The sequence below is a fragment of the Arachis ipaensis genome, chromosome B2, assembly GCF_059453495.1.
Source record: "Arachis ipaensis isolate K30076 ecotype BB chromosome B2, ASM5945349v1, whole genome shotgun sequence".
Classification (NCBI taxonomy): domain Eukaryota; kingdom Viridiplantae; phylum Streptophyta; class Magnoliopsida; order Fabales; family Fabaceae; genus Arachis; species Arachis ipaensis.
In genome coordinates, this window is record NC_142437.1 from 81,371,423 (window position 1) to 81,386,609 (window position 15,187).

Here is a 15,187-nt window from a genome sequence, read left to right on the forward strand (position 1 = left end):
AAGAAAACGAAAAGAAAGTTACCCAATCTGAGCAACAAGATGAACCGTCAGTTGTCCAAACTCGAACAATCCCCGGCAACGGCGCCAAAAACTTGGTGCACGAAATTGTGATGTCTAGGCTCGAACAATCCCTGGTAATGGCTCCAAAGTTTGGTGCTTTGATCTTAATTCATAATTGTCACAACTTCGATACAACTAACCAGCAAGTGCACTAGGTCGTCCAAGTAATACCTTACGTGAGTAAGGGTCGAATCCCACGGAGATTGTTGGTATGAAGCAAGCTATGGTCACCTTGTAAATCTCAGTCAGGCAGATATAAAGTGATAATGGTGTTTTCGAATATTATATAATAAAATAGGGATAGAGATACTTATGTAAATCATTGGTAGGAATTTCAGATAAGCGAATGGAGATGCTTTTCGTTCCTCTGAACCTCTGCTTTCCTGCTATCTTCATCCAATCAGTCTTACTCCTTTCCATGGCTGGCTTTATGCAAGGGCATCACCGTTGTCAGTGGCTACATCCCCTCCTCTCAGTGAATAATATGCTCACGCACCCTGTCACGGCACGGCTATTCATCTGTCGGTTCTCGATCATGCTGGAATAGGATTCACCCTCCTTTTGCGTCTGTCACTAACGCCCAACAATCGCGAGTTTGAAGCTCGTCACAGTCATTCAATCATTGAATCCTACTCAGAATACCACGGACAAGGTTTAGACCTTCCGGATTCTCTTGAATGCCGCCATCATTCTAGCTTACGCCACGAAGATTCTGGTTAGGAGATCTAAGAGATACTCATTCTAGCTTAATTCATGTAGAACAGAAGTGTTTGTCAGGCACGTGTTCATAAGGGAGAAGGATGATGAGCGTCACACATAATCATCATCTTCATCACGTTCTTGGGTGCGAATGGATATCTTAGAAGCGAAATAAGAAGAATTGAATAGAAAATAGTAGTACTTTGCATTAATCTTTGAGGAACAGCAGAGCTCCACACCTTAATCTATGGAGTGTAGAAACTCTACCGTTGAAAATACATAAGTGAAGGTCCAGGCATGGCCAAGATGGCCAGCCCCCTTGATCTAAGAACAATGCGTTCAAAGATGATCCTAAGATCCTAAGATGATCAAAAGATGGTCAAAAAGACGCCTAATACAATAGTAAAAGGTCCTATTTATAATAAACTAGTCACTAGGGTTTACATGAGTAAGTAATTGATGCATAAATCCACTTCCTGGGCCCACTTGGTGTGTGTTTGGGCTGAGCCTGAGTGTTGCACGTGCAGAGGCCATTTGTGGAGTTGAACGCCAGTTTCTGTGCCAGTTTGGGCGTTCAACTCTGGTTTTGGATCCTTTTCTGGCGCTGGACGCCAGATTTGGGCAGAAGGCTGGCGTTGAACGCCAGTTTACGTCGTCAATTCTTGGCCAAAGTATGGACTATTATATATTGCTGAAAATCCCTGGATGTCTACTTTCCAACACAATTGGAAGCGCGCCATTTCGAGTTCTGTAGCTCCAGAAAATCCACTTTGAGTGCAGGGAGGTCAGAATCCAACAGCATCAGCAGTCATTCTTCAATCTCTGAATCTGATTTCTGCTCAAGTCCCTCAATTTCAGCCAGAAAATACCTGAAATCACAGAAAAACACACAAACTCATAGTAAATTCCAGAAATGTGAATTTAACATAAAAAATAATGAAAACATCCCTAAAAGTAACTAGATCCTACTAAAAACATACTAAAAACAATGCCAAAAAGCGTATAAATTATCCGCTCATCACATATCTGTTTGATTTTGTGCATATTTTACCACTACTTGGTTAAAGTAATATTTTCTTTTTCAAGAAACTTCTTATAGCATTTCACTAATTTAAATTAAAATTTTTGTTAAACTTGTTTGAAGAACTTTAATTTGGAATATGGTTTAGAGCTCGAACACACAAAACTAGTGAGATTTTGAGCCTATTTGATTGGTTTCATTTTATCAACCAATATTTTATTTTTGGTGTGTGTTGTTCTCTCTAAAATTGTGATCTTTGTCTTGCTTAATTCTATATTTCCATGGTTTGATGTATGCATGCACTTATATGATTGAGGCCTTTATTTCACTGAGCTTACATATCCATATGGTCTTAACCCTTCATTATCCCTTGCAAACCAATTTGAGCCTATTTTACCCCATTTGTTCTTTATTTTAACACATCATTAACTCTAAGCAGAAAATAATAATGTCCTTAATTTGAATCCTTGGTTAGTTTAGACTAGTGATAGTGCTTATGATTTAAGTGTGGGGAAATTGGGTTTGATAACGTTTGATTTAAGAATTAGGTGTTATATATCTTTATGAAAATGAAAAAAAAATGTTTAGGACATGTTCATGCATTCAATAATTTAATCATATGCATTGAGAAAAACAAAAGAAAAAAAATAATAATATAGATATATATAAAAATAAAAAAAAGGAAAAGAAAAATAAAGGAGAAAAGAAAAGAAAAAGAGCAAATAAGAAAAAGGGGACAAAATGCCCCAAAGTAAGTGGTGAAAGCAATGCATATGTACTGTACTTGAAATTAGAATGCATGAATATGTGGAAAACATGGTTAATGGATAGTTAGATGTTGTATTATGATTACATGGATTGTCTAAGTTAGGTGGAAAGTTTAAGTTAATTAAGGATTCAGATTTTAGTCCACTTGACCAAATACAATCCTACCTTGACCCTAACCCCATTACAACCCTTAAAAGACCTCTTGATATGTGTATCTGTGCATTAAATTTGTGTTGATTGGTAGAAGAAAAATAAGCCTTAGAAAGCAAGATTAGTAGAGAATTGAGAGATCGAACCTTAAACACCTGAGTGATTAGAGTGCATACATTTCCGGTGAGGGTTCGATGCTCGATTCTTTGTTCCCGGCTTTCATGAGCTATCTTCTTCTTGCAAGTTTATTTGTACTTCATTTTTATGATTTGAATTAATGAAAGCCAGTTCATATTTATTCTTGGAGAATTTATTTACTTTTAAACCAAGTAGATAAAAATATTTTGCATGTAGTTGCATTCATATAGATAGGTTGCATTACATACTTTCTACCATTCCTCTTCACTCTCTTATAGCTTCTCTTGAGCTTAGCATGAGGAAATGCTAATGTTTAAGTGTGGAGAGGTTGATAAACCACTATTTTACAGTTTATCTTGTGCTTAATTGAGTAGATTTTATCAATCTTTCATACACTTATCCATACAAAATGCATGATTTTATATTTTCCTTCCTAATCTTGTGCTATGATTGAAAACATGCTTCTTTGACCTTATATTTGCTAATATTAATCCTCTCTTATTACCATTAGATGCCTTGATATGTGTGTTAAGTGATTTCAGAGATTATAGGACATGAATATCTTGGAGGATGGAAAGGAAGCATGCAAAACTGGAAGGAATACAAGAAGCTGAAGGAACTGCTAAAGCTGTCCAGCCTAACCTCTTCGCACTAAAATGGTCATAACTTGAGCTACAGAGATCCAAATGACGCGGTTCTAGTTGCGTTGGAAAGCTAACATCCGGGGCTTCGCAATGATATATAATTTTTATAGCTTCCCTGAAGCCAGACGACGCGCACGCGTGGATCACGCGGACGCGTGACCTGGCAAAAATGCAATCCACGCTGACGCGTGGACGACGCTTCTGCGTGACTTTGCAGCGACCTGTACGTACCAGAAATTGCTGGAGGCAATTTCTGGACTATTTTTGACCCAGTTTTTGGCCTAGAAAATATATATTAGAGGCTATAAAGTGGGGGAACCCATCCATTCATTCAACAATTCATACAACTCTATAATACATAATTTTAGGTTTTAGATGTAGTTTTTAGAGAGAGAGGCTCTCTCCTCTCTCTTAGGATTTAGGATTAGGATTAGGATTTAGGATTTCTAATATGATTAGGCTACTTCTCTTCAATCACAGGTTCAATGTTCCTTTAATTTATTTTCTACTTTTATTTATTCTATTACTTTAATTGTTATTTATCTTTTCAATTTGGTTTATGAACTCCAAGTTAGGATTGATTTTCTTAATTAATACATATTGAGGTATTTCAGATTTAAGATTTTTTTCTTTTATTTATGTTACTGTTGTTTCCAATCTGAAGGCATTTTTATTCAAGTAGATTTTCTCCCTTGGCTTTGGTTAAGTAATTGGTAACACTTGAGTTGTCAAACTCAGCAGTTGATTGAGATTTGGGAATTGCTGATTGATTTGGATCGCTCTAAAGCTAGTCTTTCCACAGGAGTTGACTAGGACTTGAGGATCAAATTGATTGGTCCACTTGACTTTCCTTTATTTAGTAAGGGTTAACCAAGTGGGAGCAAAATCCAATTCTCATCACACCTGATAAGGATAACTAGGATAGGATTTCCAGCTCTCATACCTTGCCAAGAGATTTTCTAATTATTAATTTATTTTTCTTGTCATTTAAATTACTTGTTCCTTATTTCAAAAACCCATAAATATACATTTTTCCATAACCAATAATAAATCATACTTCCCTGCAATTCCTTGAGAAGACGACCCGAGGTTTAAATACTTCGGTTATAAATTTTATTGGATTTTGTTACTTGTGACAACCAAAGTTTTTGTATGAAAGAATTTTCTGTTGGTTTAGAAACTATACCTACAACGCGATTATTTTTATAAAAATTCTTTACCGGCATGAATCAGATCGGTCATATGTATTTAATTAGTCTAATTAAATCAACTTCCAAGAAAGCATCTATACACAATCAAGGGCTAAAGCAATTATAACCAAATCCTATTCAAAATTGAATTGAGTCATATAAAAGAATTTAACCAAACTTGCAAGATAAGCAATGATCATAGGTGAAAATATGGAATTGAGTAATTAAACCCTCACCGGATATGTGTATGCACTCTAGTCACTCAAGTGTTTAGGGTCAATTCACTCAATTCTCCTCTAATCATGCTTTCTAAAGTGTGTTCTTCATCTAACCAATCAACAAAAATTTAATGTACATATGCAAAAATCATGAGGTCTTTTCAAGGTTGTAATAGGGCTAAGGTTAAAGGTAAGGATATACATATGGCTAAGTGAGCTTGTATTTGAATCTTTGATTAACCTAAACTCTCACCTAACACATACACAACCTATACAATTCTAATATCAAGATTAGCTACCCATAATCTCACTTTTACATTGATGAGCGGATAATTTATACGCTTTTTGGCATTGTTTTTAGTATGTTTTTAGTATATTTTAGTTAGTTTTTATTATGTTTTCACTAGTTTTTATTCAAAAATTACATTTCTGGGCTTTACTATGAGTTTGTGTATTTTTCTGTGATTTCAGGTATTTTCTGGCTGAAATTGAGGGACCTGAGCAAAAATCTGATTCAGAGGCTGAAGAAGGACTGTAGATGCTGTTGGATTCTGACCCTCCTGCACTCGAAATGAATTTTCTCGAGTTACAGAATCCCAATTGGTGCGCTCTCAATTGCGTTGGAAAGTAGACATCCTGGGCTTTCCAGAAATATATAATAGTCCATACTTTGTCCCAGTTTTGATGACACAAACAGGCGTTTGAACGCTAACTTTCTACCCTATTCTGGCGTTAAACGCCAGAACTGGCATAAAAGCTGGAGTTAAACGCCCAAACTGGCACAAAAGCTGGTGTTTAACTCCAAGAAAAGTCTCTACATGTGAAAGCTTCAATGCTCAGCCCAAGCACACACCAAGTGGGCTCCGAAAGTGGATTTCTACACTAACTATTCTAGCTTACTCATTTTCTGTAACCCTAGGTCACTAGTTCATTATAAAACCACTTTTAGAGATTTATTTTGTACCTCATGATAATTTACATTCGAACTTGTATCTTCTACGGCATGAGTCTCTAAACCCCATGGTTGGGGTGAGGAGCTCTGCTGTGTGTTGATGAATTAATGTAATTACTACTGTTTTCCATTCAATCACGCTTGTTTCTCTTCTAAGATATTCACTCGCACTTCAACTTGATGAATGTGATGATCCGTGACACTCATCACCATTCTCAACCTATGAACGCGTGCCTGACAACCACCTCCGTTCTACCTTAGACTGAGTGCATATCTCTTAGCCTCCTGATTCAGATCAGAGTCTTCATGGTATAGGCTAGAATTATTAGCAGCCATTCTTGAGATCCAGAAAGTCTAAACCTTGTCTGTGGTATTCCGAGTAAGATCTGGGAAGGGATGACTGTGACGAGCTTCAAACTTGCGAGTGCTGGGCGTAGTGACAGACGCAAAAGGATCAATGGATTCTATTCCAACATGAGTGAGAACCGACAGATGATTAGCCGTGCGGTGACAGCACATTTGGACCATTTTCACTGAGAGGACGGATGGTAGCCATTGACAACGGTGATCCACCAACATACAGCTTGCCATGGAAGGAGCCTTGCATGCGTGAAGAAGAAGACAGTAAAAAAATAGAGATTCAGAAGACAAAGCATCTCGAAAACCTCAACTTGTTCTCCATTACTGAATCACAAGTACTCTTTATTTCATGTTGTTTATTTTTCATAAATACAATCACTCTCATCATTAATCTCCTGATTAAGATTTACAAAATAGCCATAGCTTGCTTCAAGCCGACAATCTCCGTGGGATCGACCCTTACTCACGTAAGGTATTACTTGGACGACCCAGTGCACTTGCTGGTTAGTTGAGGAGGAATTGTGAAAAGTGTGAATCACAATTTCGTGCACCAAGTTTTTGGCGCCGTTGCCGGGGATTGTTTGAGTTTGGACAACTGACGGTTTATTTTGTTGCTTAGATTAGGAATAATTTATCTGTTGGTTTAGAGTCACTAAATTTGAGTCTTTTATTTGAGTTCAGTTTTATATTTTAAGTTTGGTGTCAATTACATGTTTTTATTTTTCTTTCAATTTTTTTTCGAGTTACATGTTCTTAGTTCTTCATTGATCTTCAAGTTGTTCTTGTTTATTTTTCTTGTTTGATCTTTAGTCTTTCTTGTTTTGTGTCTTTCTTTGTTTTTCTTGTGCATTTTCGAATTATTAGTGTCCAAAATATAAAAATTTTTAAGTTTGGTGTCCTGTGTGTCCTTATTTTCTTAAAAATTTTCAAAATTTGTTCTTGGTGTTCATCTTGATCTTCAAAGTGTTATTGGTGTTCATCTTGACATTAAAAAATTTCCTGTTAGTTTTCTTTATTTTGATCTAAAAAAGTTCTAAGTTTGGTGTCTTTTTATTGTTTTTCTCTTTCTTCATTAAATTCAAAATATCTTTTCCCTTTATTTTAATTAAATTTTCGATTTTTACTTTTAAAAAAAATTTTCAGATTCTTATTTTTTTATTCTATCTTATCTTAGTCTTAAGTTTTAAAATCATATCTTTAATTTTAAAACATATCTTTTTCAAAACTCCCTAACCACTTTCTCTCTCTTCAATTTTCGAAAATCATATCCAAGGTTTTTCAAATTTTCTTAATTAATCAATTATTTTAGTTTTTGAAACTTTTATTTTATCTTATTTTATTTTATTCGGTTGCTTTTAATTAAATAAAATAAAAATAAAAATATAATTTATTTGTAATTCATATCAATTCCCTTTTATCCATCATGGACATAAGTGGAAATGAACAGTCCAGAAGGACTCTGGGGTCATATGCTAACCCCATTACAGCTGCATATGGGAGTAGCATCTGTATACCTCCCATCAAAGCAAGCAGTTTTGAGCTAAATCCTCAGCTTATCATCATGGTGCAGCAAAATTGCCTGTATTTCGGTCTTCCACAGGAAGAACCTACTGAGTTTCTGGCACAGTTCTTACAAATTGCTGACACAGTACGTGATAAAGAAGTGGATCAGGATGTCTACAGATTATGACTGTTTCCATTTGCTATAAAAGATCAAGCTAAGAGGTGGTTAAATAACCAATCCACATCAAGCATAAAGACATGGAAACAGTTATCAGATAAATTTCTGAATCAATTTTACCCTCCAAAAAGGATGACACAGCTAAGGCTGGACATTCAAGGCTTTAAACAAGCGGATCATGAATCCCTTTACAATGCCTGGGAGAGGTACAGAGGGATGCTAAGGAAATGCCCCTCTGAAATATTTTCAGAGTGGGTACAGTTAGACATCTTTTACTATGGGCTTACAGAAAGAGCTCAAATGTCTCTAGACTACTCATCTGGTGGATCTGTACACATGAGAAAGACGATTGAAGAGGCTCAAGAACTCATAGATACGGTTGCTAGAAATCAACATCTGTACTCAAGCAGCGAATCCTCCATAAAAGAAGAGGCTAGAACAGTAACTACTGATCCTAGTCCTCAAGAACAGATTGTTGAACTTAATCAGCAATTGCTCTTTATGAGAAAACAATTAGCAGAATTTAAAGAGATGCTCCAAGACACTAAAAATACTAACAAGAATGTGGAAGCACAATTGAATCAGACAAGACAACAACTATCTAAACAGATAACAGAAGAATGCCAAGCTGTTCAACTAAGGAGCGGGAAGACATTGAATAATTCAGCTCAAAGTAGCAGAAAGTCAAGAAAGGAACAACTGATAGAGGATGACCAAACCACTGCCCAAATTCCCTCTGAGGATAGCAAGAGCCCATAAAGGAATAATTCTGGCGTTCAAACACCAGAAAAGGGTGAAAGATTGGCGTCAAACACCCAGTGGATGCCCACTTCTGGCGTTCAAAAGCCAGAAAAGGGAGAAAAGCTGGAGTTAAACGCCCATTCCTTGCCCAGTTTTGGCATTCAAACGCCAGAAAAGGGTGGGAAGCTGGCGTTAAACGCCCATCCAGCACCCAATTCTGGCGTTCAAACGCCAATAAGGGATCAGACACCTGCAAGTGCTGATAGTAACCCCTCTAAGAAGGCTTCTCCAACCACCTCTGTAGGGAATAAACCTGCAGCAACTAAGGTTGAAGAATATAAAGCCAAGATGCCTTATCCTCAGAAACTACGCCAAGCGGAACAGGATAAACAATTTGCCCGCTTTGCAGACTATCTCAGGACTCTTGAAATAAAGATCCCGTTTGCAGAGGCACTTGAGCAAATACCCTCTTATGCTAAGTTCATGAAAAAGATCTTAAGTCATAAGAAGGATTGGAGAGAAACTGAAAAAGTTTTTCTCACTGAAGAATACAGTGCAGTCATTTTGAAAAGCTTACCAGAGAAGCTTAAAGATCCAGGAAGCTTTATGATACCATGCACGTTAGAGGGTGCTTGTGCCAAGACAGCTCTATGTGACCTTGGAGCAAGTATCAACCTAATACCTGCATCCACTATTAGAAAGCTTGGCTTGACTGAAGAAGTCAAACCAACCCGGATATGTCTTCAACTTGCTGATGGCTCCATTAAATATCCATCAGGCATAATTGAGGACATGATTGTCAAGGTTGGGCCATTTGCCTTTCCTACTGACTTTGTAGTGCTGGAAATGGAGGAACACAAGAGTGCAACTCTCATTCTAGGAAGACCTTTCCTAGCAACTGGACGAACTCTTATTGATGTATAAAAAGGGAAAGTGACCCTGAGAGTCAATGAGGATGAGTTCAAGTTAAATGCTGTCAAAGCTATGCAGCATCCAGACACATCAAATGACTGCATGAGTGCTGATATTATTGACTCTTTGGTAGAAGAGATCAATATGACTGAGAGTCTCGAATCAGAGCTAGAGGACATCTTTTAGGACGTTCAGCCTGATCTGGAGGAACCAGAGAGAACGGAAGAACCTCTGAAAACTCCTCAAGAAGAGGATAAGCCTCCTAAACCCGAGCTCAAACCACTACCACCATCCTTGAAATATGCATTTCTGGGAGAAGGTGACACTTTTTCGGTGATCATAAGCTTTACTTTAAATCCACAGGAAGAGAAAGCACTAATTCAGGTGCTGAGGACACACAAGACAGCTCTTGGGTGATCCATAAGTGATCTTAAGGGCATTAGCCCAGCAAGATGCATGCACAAGATCCTATTGGAGGATGATGCTAAGCCAGTGGTTCAACCACAGAGGCGGCTAAATCCATCCATGAAGGAGGTGGTGCAAAAAGAGGTCACTAAGTTACTAGAGGCTGGGATTATTTATCCTATTTCTAATAGCCCCTGGGTGAGCCCTGTCCATGTTGTCCCCAAGAAGAGAGGCATGACAGTGGTTCATAATGAAAAGAATGAACTGGTTCCTACAAGAACAGTTACAGGGTAGTGTATGTGTATTGACTACAGAAGGCTCAATACAACCACCAGAAAGGATCATTTTCCTTTACCATTCATAGACCAGATGCTAGAGAGACTAGTAGGTCACAAATACTACTGCTTTTTGGATGGCTATTCAGGTTACAACCAAATTGTAGTAGATCCTCAAGACCAAGAGAAAACAGCATTCACATGTCCATCTGGAGTATTTGCCTACATGAGGATGCCATTTGGTCTGTGTAATGCACCTGTAACCTTTCAGAGGTGCATGCTATCTATTTTCTCTGACATGGTAGAGAAATTTCTGGAAGTCTTCATGGATGACTTCTCAGTATTTGGAGACTTATTCAGCTCCTGTCTTGACCATCTAGCACTTATTTTGAAAAGGTGCCAAGAGACTAACCTAGTTTTAAACTGGGAGAAATGTCACTTTATGGTGACTGAAGGAATTGTCCTTGGGCACAAAATTTCGAACAAGGGAATAAAGGTGGATCAAGCTAAGGTAGAGGTAATTGAAAACCTACCACCACCTGCCAATGTTAAGGCAATCAGAAGCTTTCTGGGGCATGCAAGATTCTACAGGAGGTTTATAATGGATTTTTCGAAAATCGCAAAACCTCTGAGTAATCTGCTAGCTATTGACACACCATTTGTCTTTGACACAGGGTGTTTGTAGGCCTTTGAGACTCTGAAGGCTAATTTGGTCACGGCACATGTCATTTCTGCACTAGACTGAACATTACCATTCGAATTAATGTGTGATGCCAGTGATCATGCTATTGGTGCAGTATTGGGACAGAGGCATGACAAGCTTCTGCACGTCATTTACTATGCTAGCCGTATTTTAACTGATGCGTAAAAAAATTACACAACCACAGAAAAAGAGTTGCTTGCAGTGGTTTATGCCATTGACAAGTTTAGATCCTATTTAGTAAGTTCAAAAGTGATTGTGTATACTGACATGCTGCTCTTAAATACCTACTCACAAAGCAGGATTCAAAACCCAGGCTTATAAGATGGGTGTTGCTTCTGCAAGAGTTTGATATAGAAATAAGAGACAGAAAAGGGATAGAGAACCAGGTAGCTGATCACCTGTCCCGGATAGAACCAGTAGCAGGGGCGTCTGATGAGCGGATAATTTATACGCTTTTTGGCATTGTTTTTACATAGTTTTTAGTATGATTTAGTTAGTTTTTAGTATATTTTTATTAGTTTTTAAATAAAAATCACATTTCTGGACTTTACTATGAGTTTGTGTGTTTTTTTTATGATTTCAGGTAATTTCTGGCTGAAATTGAGGGACTTGAGCAAAAATCAGATTCAGAGGTTGAAGAAGGACTGCAGATGCTGTTGGATTTTGACCTCCCTGCACTCAAAGTGGATTCTCTGGAGCTACAAAAATCCAAATGGCGCGCTCTCAATTGCGTTGGAAAGTAGACATCCAGGGCTTTCCAGAAATATATAATAGTCTATACTTTTTCTGAGTTTAGATGACGCAAACTGGCGTTCAACGCCAGTTCCATGTTGCATTCTGGAGTTAAACGCCAGAAACAGGTTGCAAAGTGGAGTTAAACGCCAGAAACAGGTTACAAACTGGCGTTCAACTCCAAAAGAAGCCTCTACACGTGTAAAGCTCAATGCTCAGCCCAAGCACACACCAAGTGGGCCCCAGAAGTGGATTTCTGCATCATTTACTCATTTCTGTAAACCCTAGTAACTAGTTTAGTATAAATAGGACTTTTTTACTATGGTATTTGAATCTTTGGAACATCTTTGGATTATCTTTTGATCCTTTGATCATGTTTTGGAGGCTGGCCATTCGGCCATGCCTAGACGTTGTTCTTATATATTTTCAATGGTAGAGTTTCTACACACCATAGATTAAGGTGTGGAGCTCTGCTGTTCCTCATGAATTAATGCAAAGTACTATTGTTTTTCTATTCAATTCAAGCTTATTACTATTCTAAGATATCCATTCGCACCCAAGAACATGATGAATGTGATGATTATGTGACACTCATCATCATTCTCACTTATGAACGCGTGCCTGACAAACACTTCCGTTCTACATGCAAACAAGCTAGAATGAGTATATCTTAGATATCTAATACAGAGGACCGAGTCCGAGATATTAGAGTCTTCGTGGTATAAGTTAGAACCCATGGATGGCCATTCCTGAGATCCGGAAAGTCTAAACCTTGTCTGTGGTATTCCGAGTAGGATCCGGGAAGGGATGGCTGTGACGAGCTTCAAACTCGCGAGTGCTGAGCGTAGTGACAGACGCAAAAGGATAGTAAATCCTATTCCAGTATGATCGAGAACCGACAGATGATTAGCCATGCAGTGACAATGCATTGGACCATTTTCACAGAGAGGATGGGATGTAGCCATTGACAACGGTGATGCCCTACATAAAGCTTGCCATGGAAAGGAGTAGGAATGATTGGATGAAGACAGCAGGAAAGCAGAGGTTCAGGAGGAACGAAAGCATCTCTATACGCTTATCTGAAATTCTCACTAATGAATTACATAAGTATCTCTATCCTAGTCTATATTTTAATTATGTTTTAATTATCAATTCACCATAACCATTTGAATCCGCCTGACTGAGATTTACAAGGTGACCATAGCTTGCTTCAAGCCGACAATCTCCGTGGGATCGACCCTTACTCACGTAAGGTTTATTACTTGGACGACTCAGTGCACTTGCTGGTTAGTTGTGCGAAATTTTGACAAAATGTGATTCACGTTTGAGAGAACCAAGTCTTTGGAGCCATTGTTGATGATCGCAATTTCGTGCACCAAGTTTTTGGCGCCGTTGCCGGGGATTGTTCGAGTTTGGACAACTGACGGTTCATCTTGTTGCTCAGATTAGGTAATTTTATTTTATTTTTAAGCTCTTTTATTTCTTATTTTCGAAAAAAAATTTCTTTTTTCGTTTTTCCCAATTAATTTTTGAAAAATACAAAAAAAATTTACAAAATCATAAAATCAAAAATATTTTTTGTGTTTCTTGCTTGAGTCTAGAGTCAACTTTTAAGTTTGATGTCAATTGCATCTTCTTAATTTTCTAAAAATTATTTTCAAAAATTCATCATATGTTCTTCATGATCTTCAAGTTTAAGTTTGGTGTCTTGAATGTTTTTCTTTTCTCAAAAATTTTCAAAAATAAGTCTTGATGTTCATCTTGATCTTCAAAGTGTTCTTGGTGTTCATCTTGACATTCAAAGTGTTCTTGCATATTTTTCTTGTTTTGATTCGAAATTTTTATGTCTTATGTCTTTTTTGTGTTTTTCTCTCTCTTCATTAAAAAAAATTAAAAATAAAAAAAATATCTTTTCCTTTTTCACTCATAATTTTCGAAAATTTGAGTTGACTTTTTTAAAACTTTTTAAAACTTAGTTGTTTCTTATGAGTCAAATCAAATTTTCAATTTAAAAATCCTATCTTTTCAAATCTTTTTCAAAATCAAATCTTTTTCAACTTCCTTTTTAATATTTTCGAATTCCTTTTTAAAATTTTCAAAATCTTTTTCGTATTTTATTTCATAATTTTCGAAAATCTTATTAGCATTTAATGTTTTGGTTCAAAAATTTTTCAAGTTGTTACTTGCCTATTAAGAAAGGTTCAATCTTTAAATTTTAAAATCATATCTTTTAGTTTCTTGTTAGTCAAGTAATCAACTTTAATTTTCAAAATCAAATCTTTTTAAATTTCTTTTTCAATTCTTTTTCAAAATAAATTTCAATCACATCTTTTCCAAAATCAATTTCAAAATCTTTTCTAACTTCTTATCTTTTCAAATTTGATTTTCAAATCTTTTTTAATTAACCACTTTACTTTTTGTTTGATTCTTATCTTTTTCAAAACTACCTAACTAACTCCCTCTCTAATTTTCGAAAATCCCTTCCCTCTTTTTCAAATTTCCTTTTTAATTAACTAATTGTTTTAATTTCAATTTAATTTGATTCCAATTTTAATTTTCGAATTTTAATTTTAATTTTAAAATATTTTTATTTTATTTTATTTAAATTTTCGAATTCTTCTCTTCCTCACCTTCTTCTATTTATTTATTCATCTACTAACACTTCTCCTCCACCCAAAAATTTGAACCCCATCCCCCCCTCTGTGTTCGAATTTTTCCTCTTCTCCTTCTTACATTCTTCTCTTCTTACACTTGCATAAGGAATCTCTATACTGTAACATAGAGGATTCCATATTTTCTTTTGTGTTCTCTTCTTTTTCATATGAGCAGGAACAAGGATAAGAACATTCTTGTTGAAGCCGATCCTGAACCTGAAAGGACTCTGAAGAGGAAGCTAAGGGAAGCTAAAGCTCAACTCTCTGGAGAAAATCTGACAGAAATTTTCGAAAAGGAAGGAGACATGGCCGAAAATAATAACAATGCAAGGAAGATGCTTGGTGACTTTACTGCACCAAATTCCAATTTACATGGAAGAAGCATCTCCATCCCTACCATTGGAGCAAACAATTTTGAGCTTAAACCTCAACTAGTTTCTCTGATGCAACAAAACTGCAAGTTTCATGGATTTCCATCTGAAGATCCTTTTCAGTTCTTAACTGAATTCTTGCAGATATGTGATACTGTTAAGACCAATGGGGTTGATCCCGAAGTCTACAGGCTCATGCTTTTCCCGTTTGCTATGAAAGACAGAGCTAGAATATGGTTGGACTCTCAACCTAAGGATAGCCTGAACTCTTGGGATAAGCTGGTCATGGCTTTCTTAGCCAAGTTCTTTCCTCCTCAAAAGCTTAGTAAGCTTAGAGTGGATGTTCAAACCTTCAGACAGAAAGAAGGTGAATCTCTATATGAAGCTTGGGAGAGATATAAGCAACTGACCAAAAAGTGTCCATCTGACATGCTTTCAGAATGGACCATCCTGGATATATTCTATGATGGTCTGTCTGAGCTATCAAAGATGTCACTGGACCACTCTGCAGGC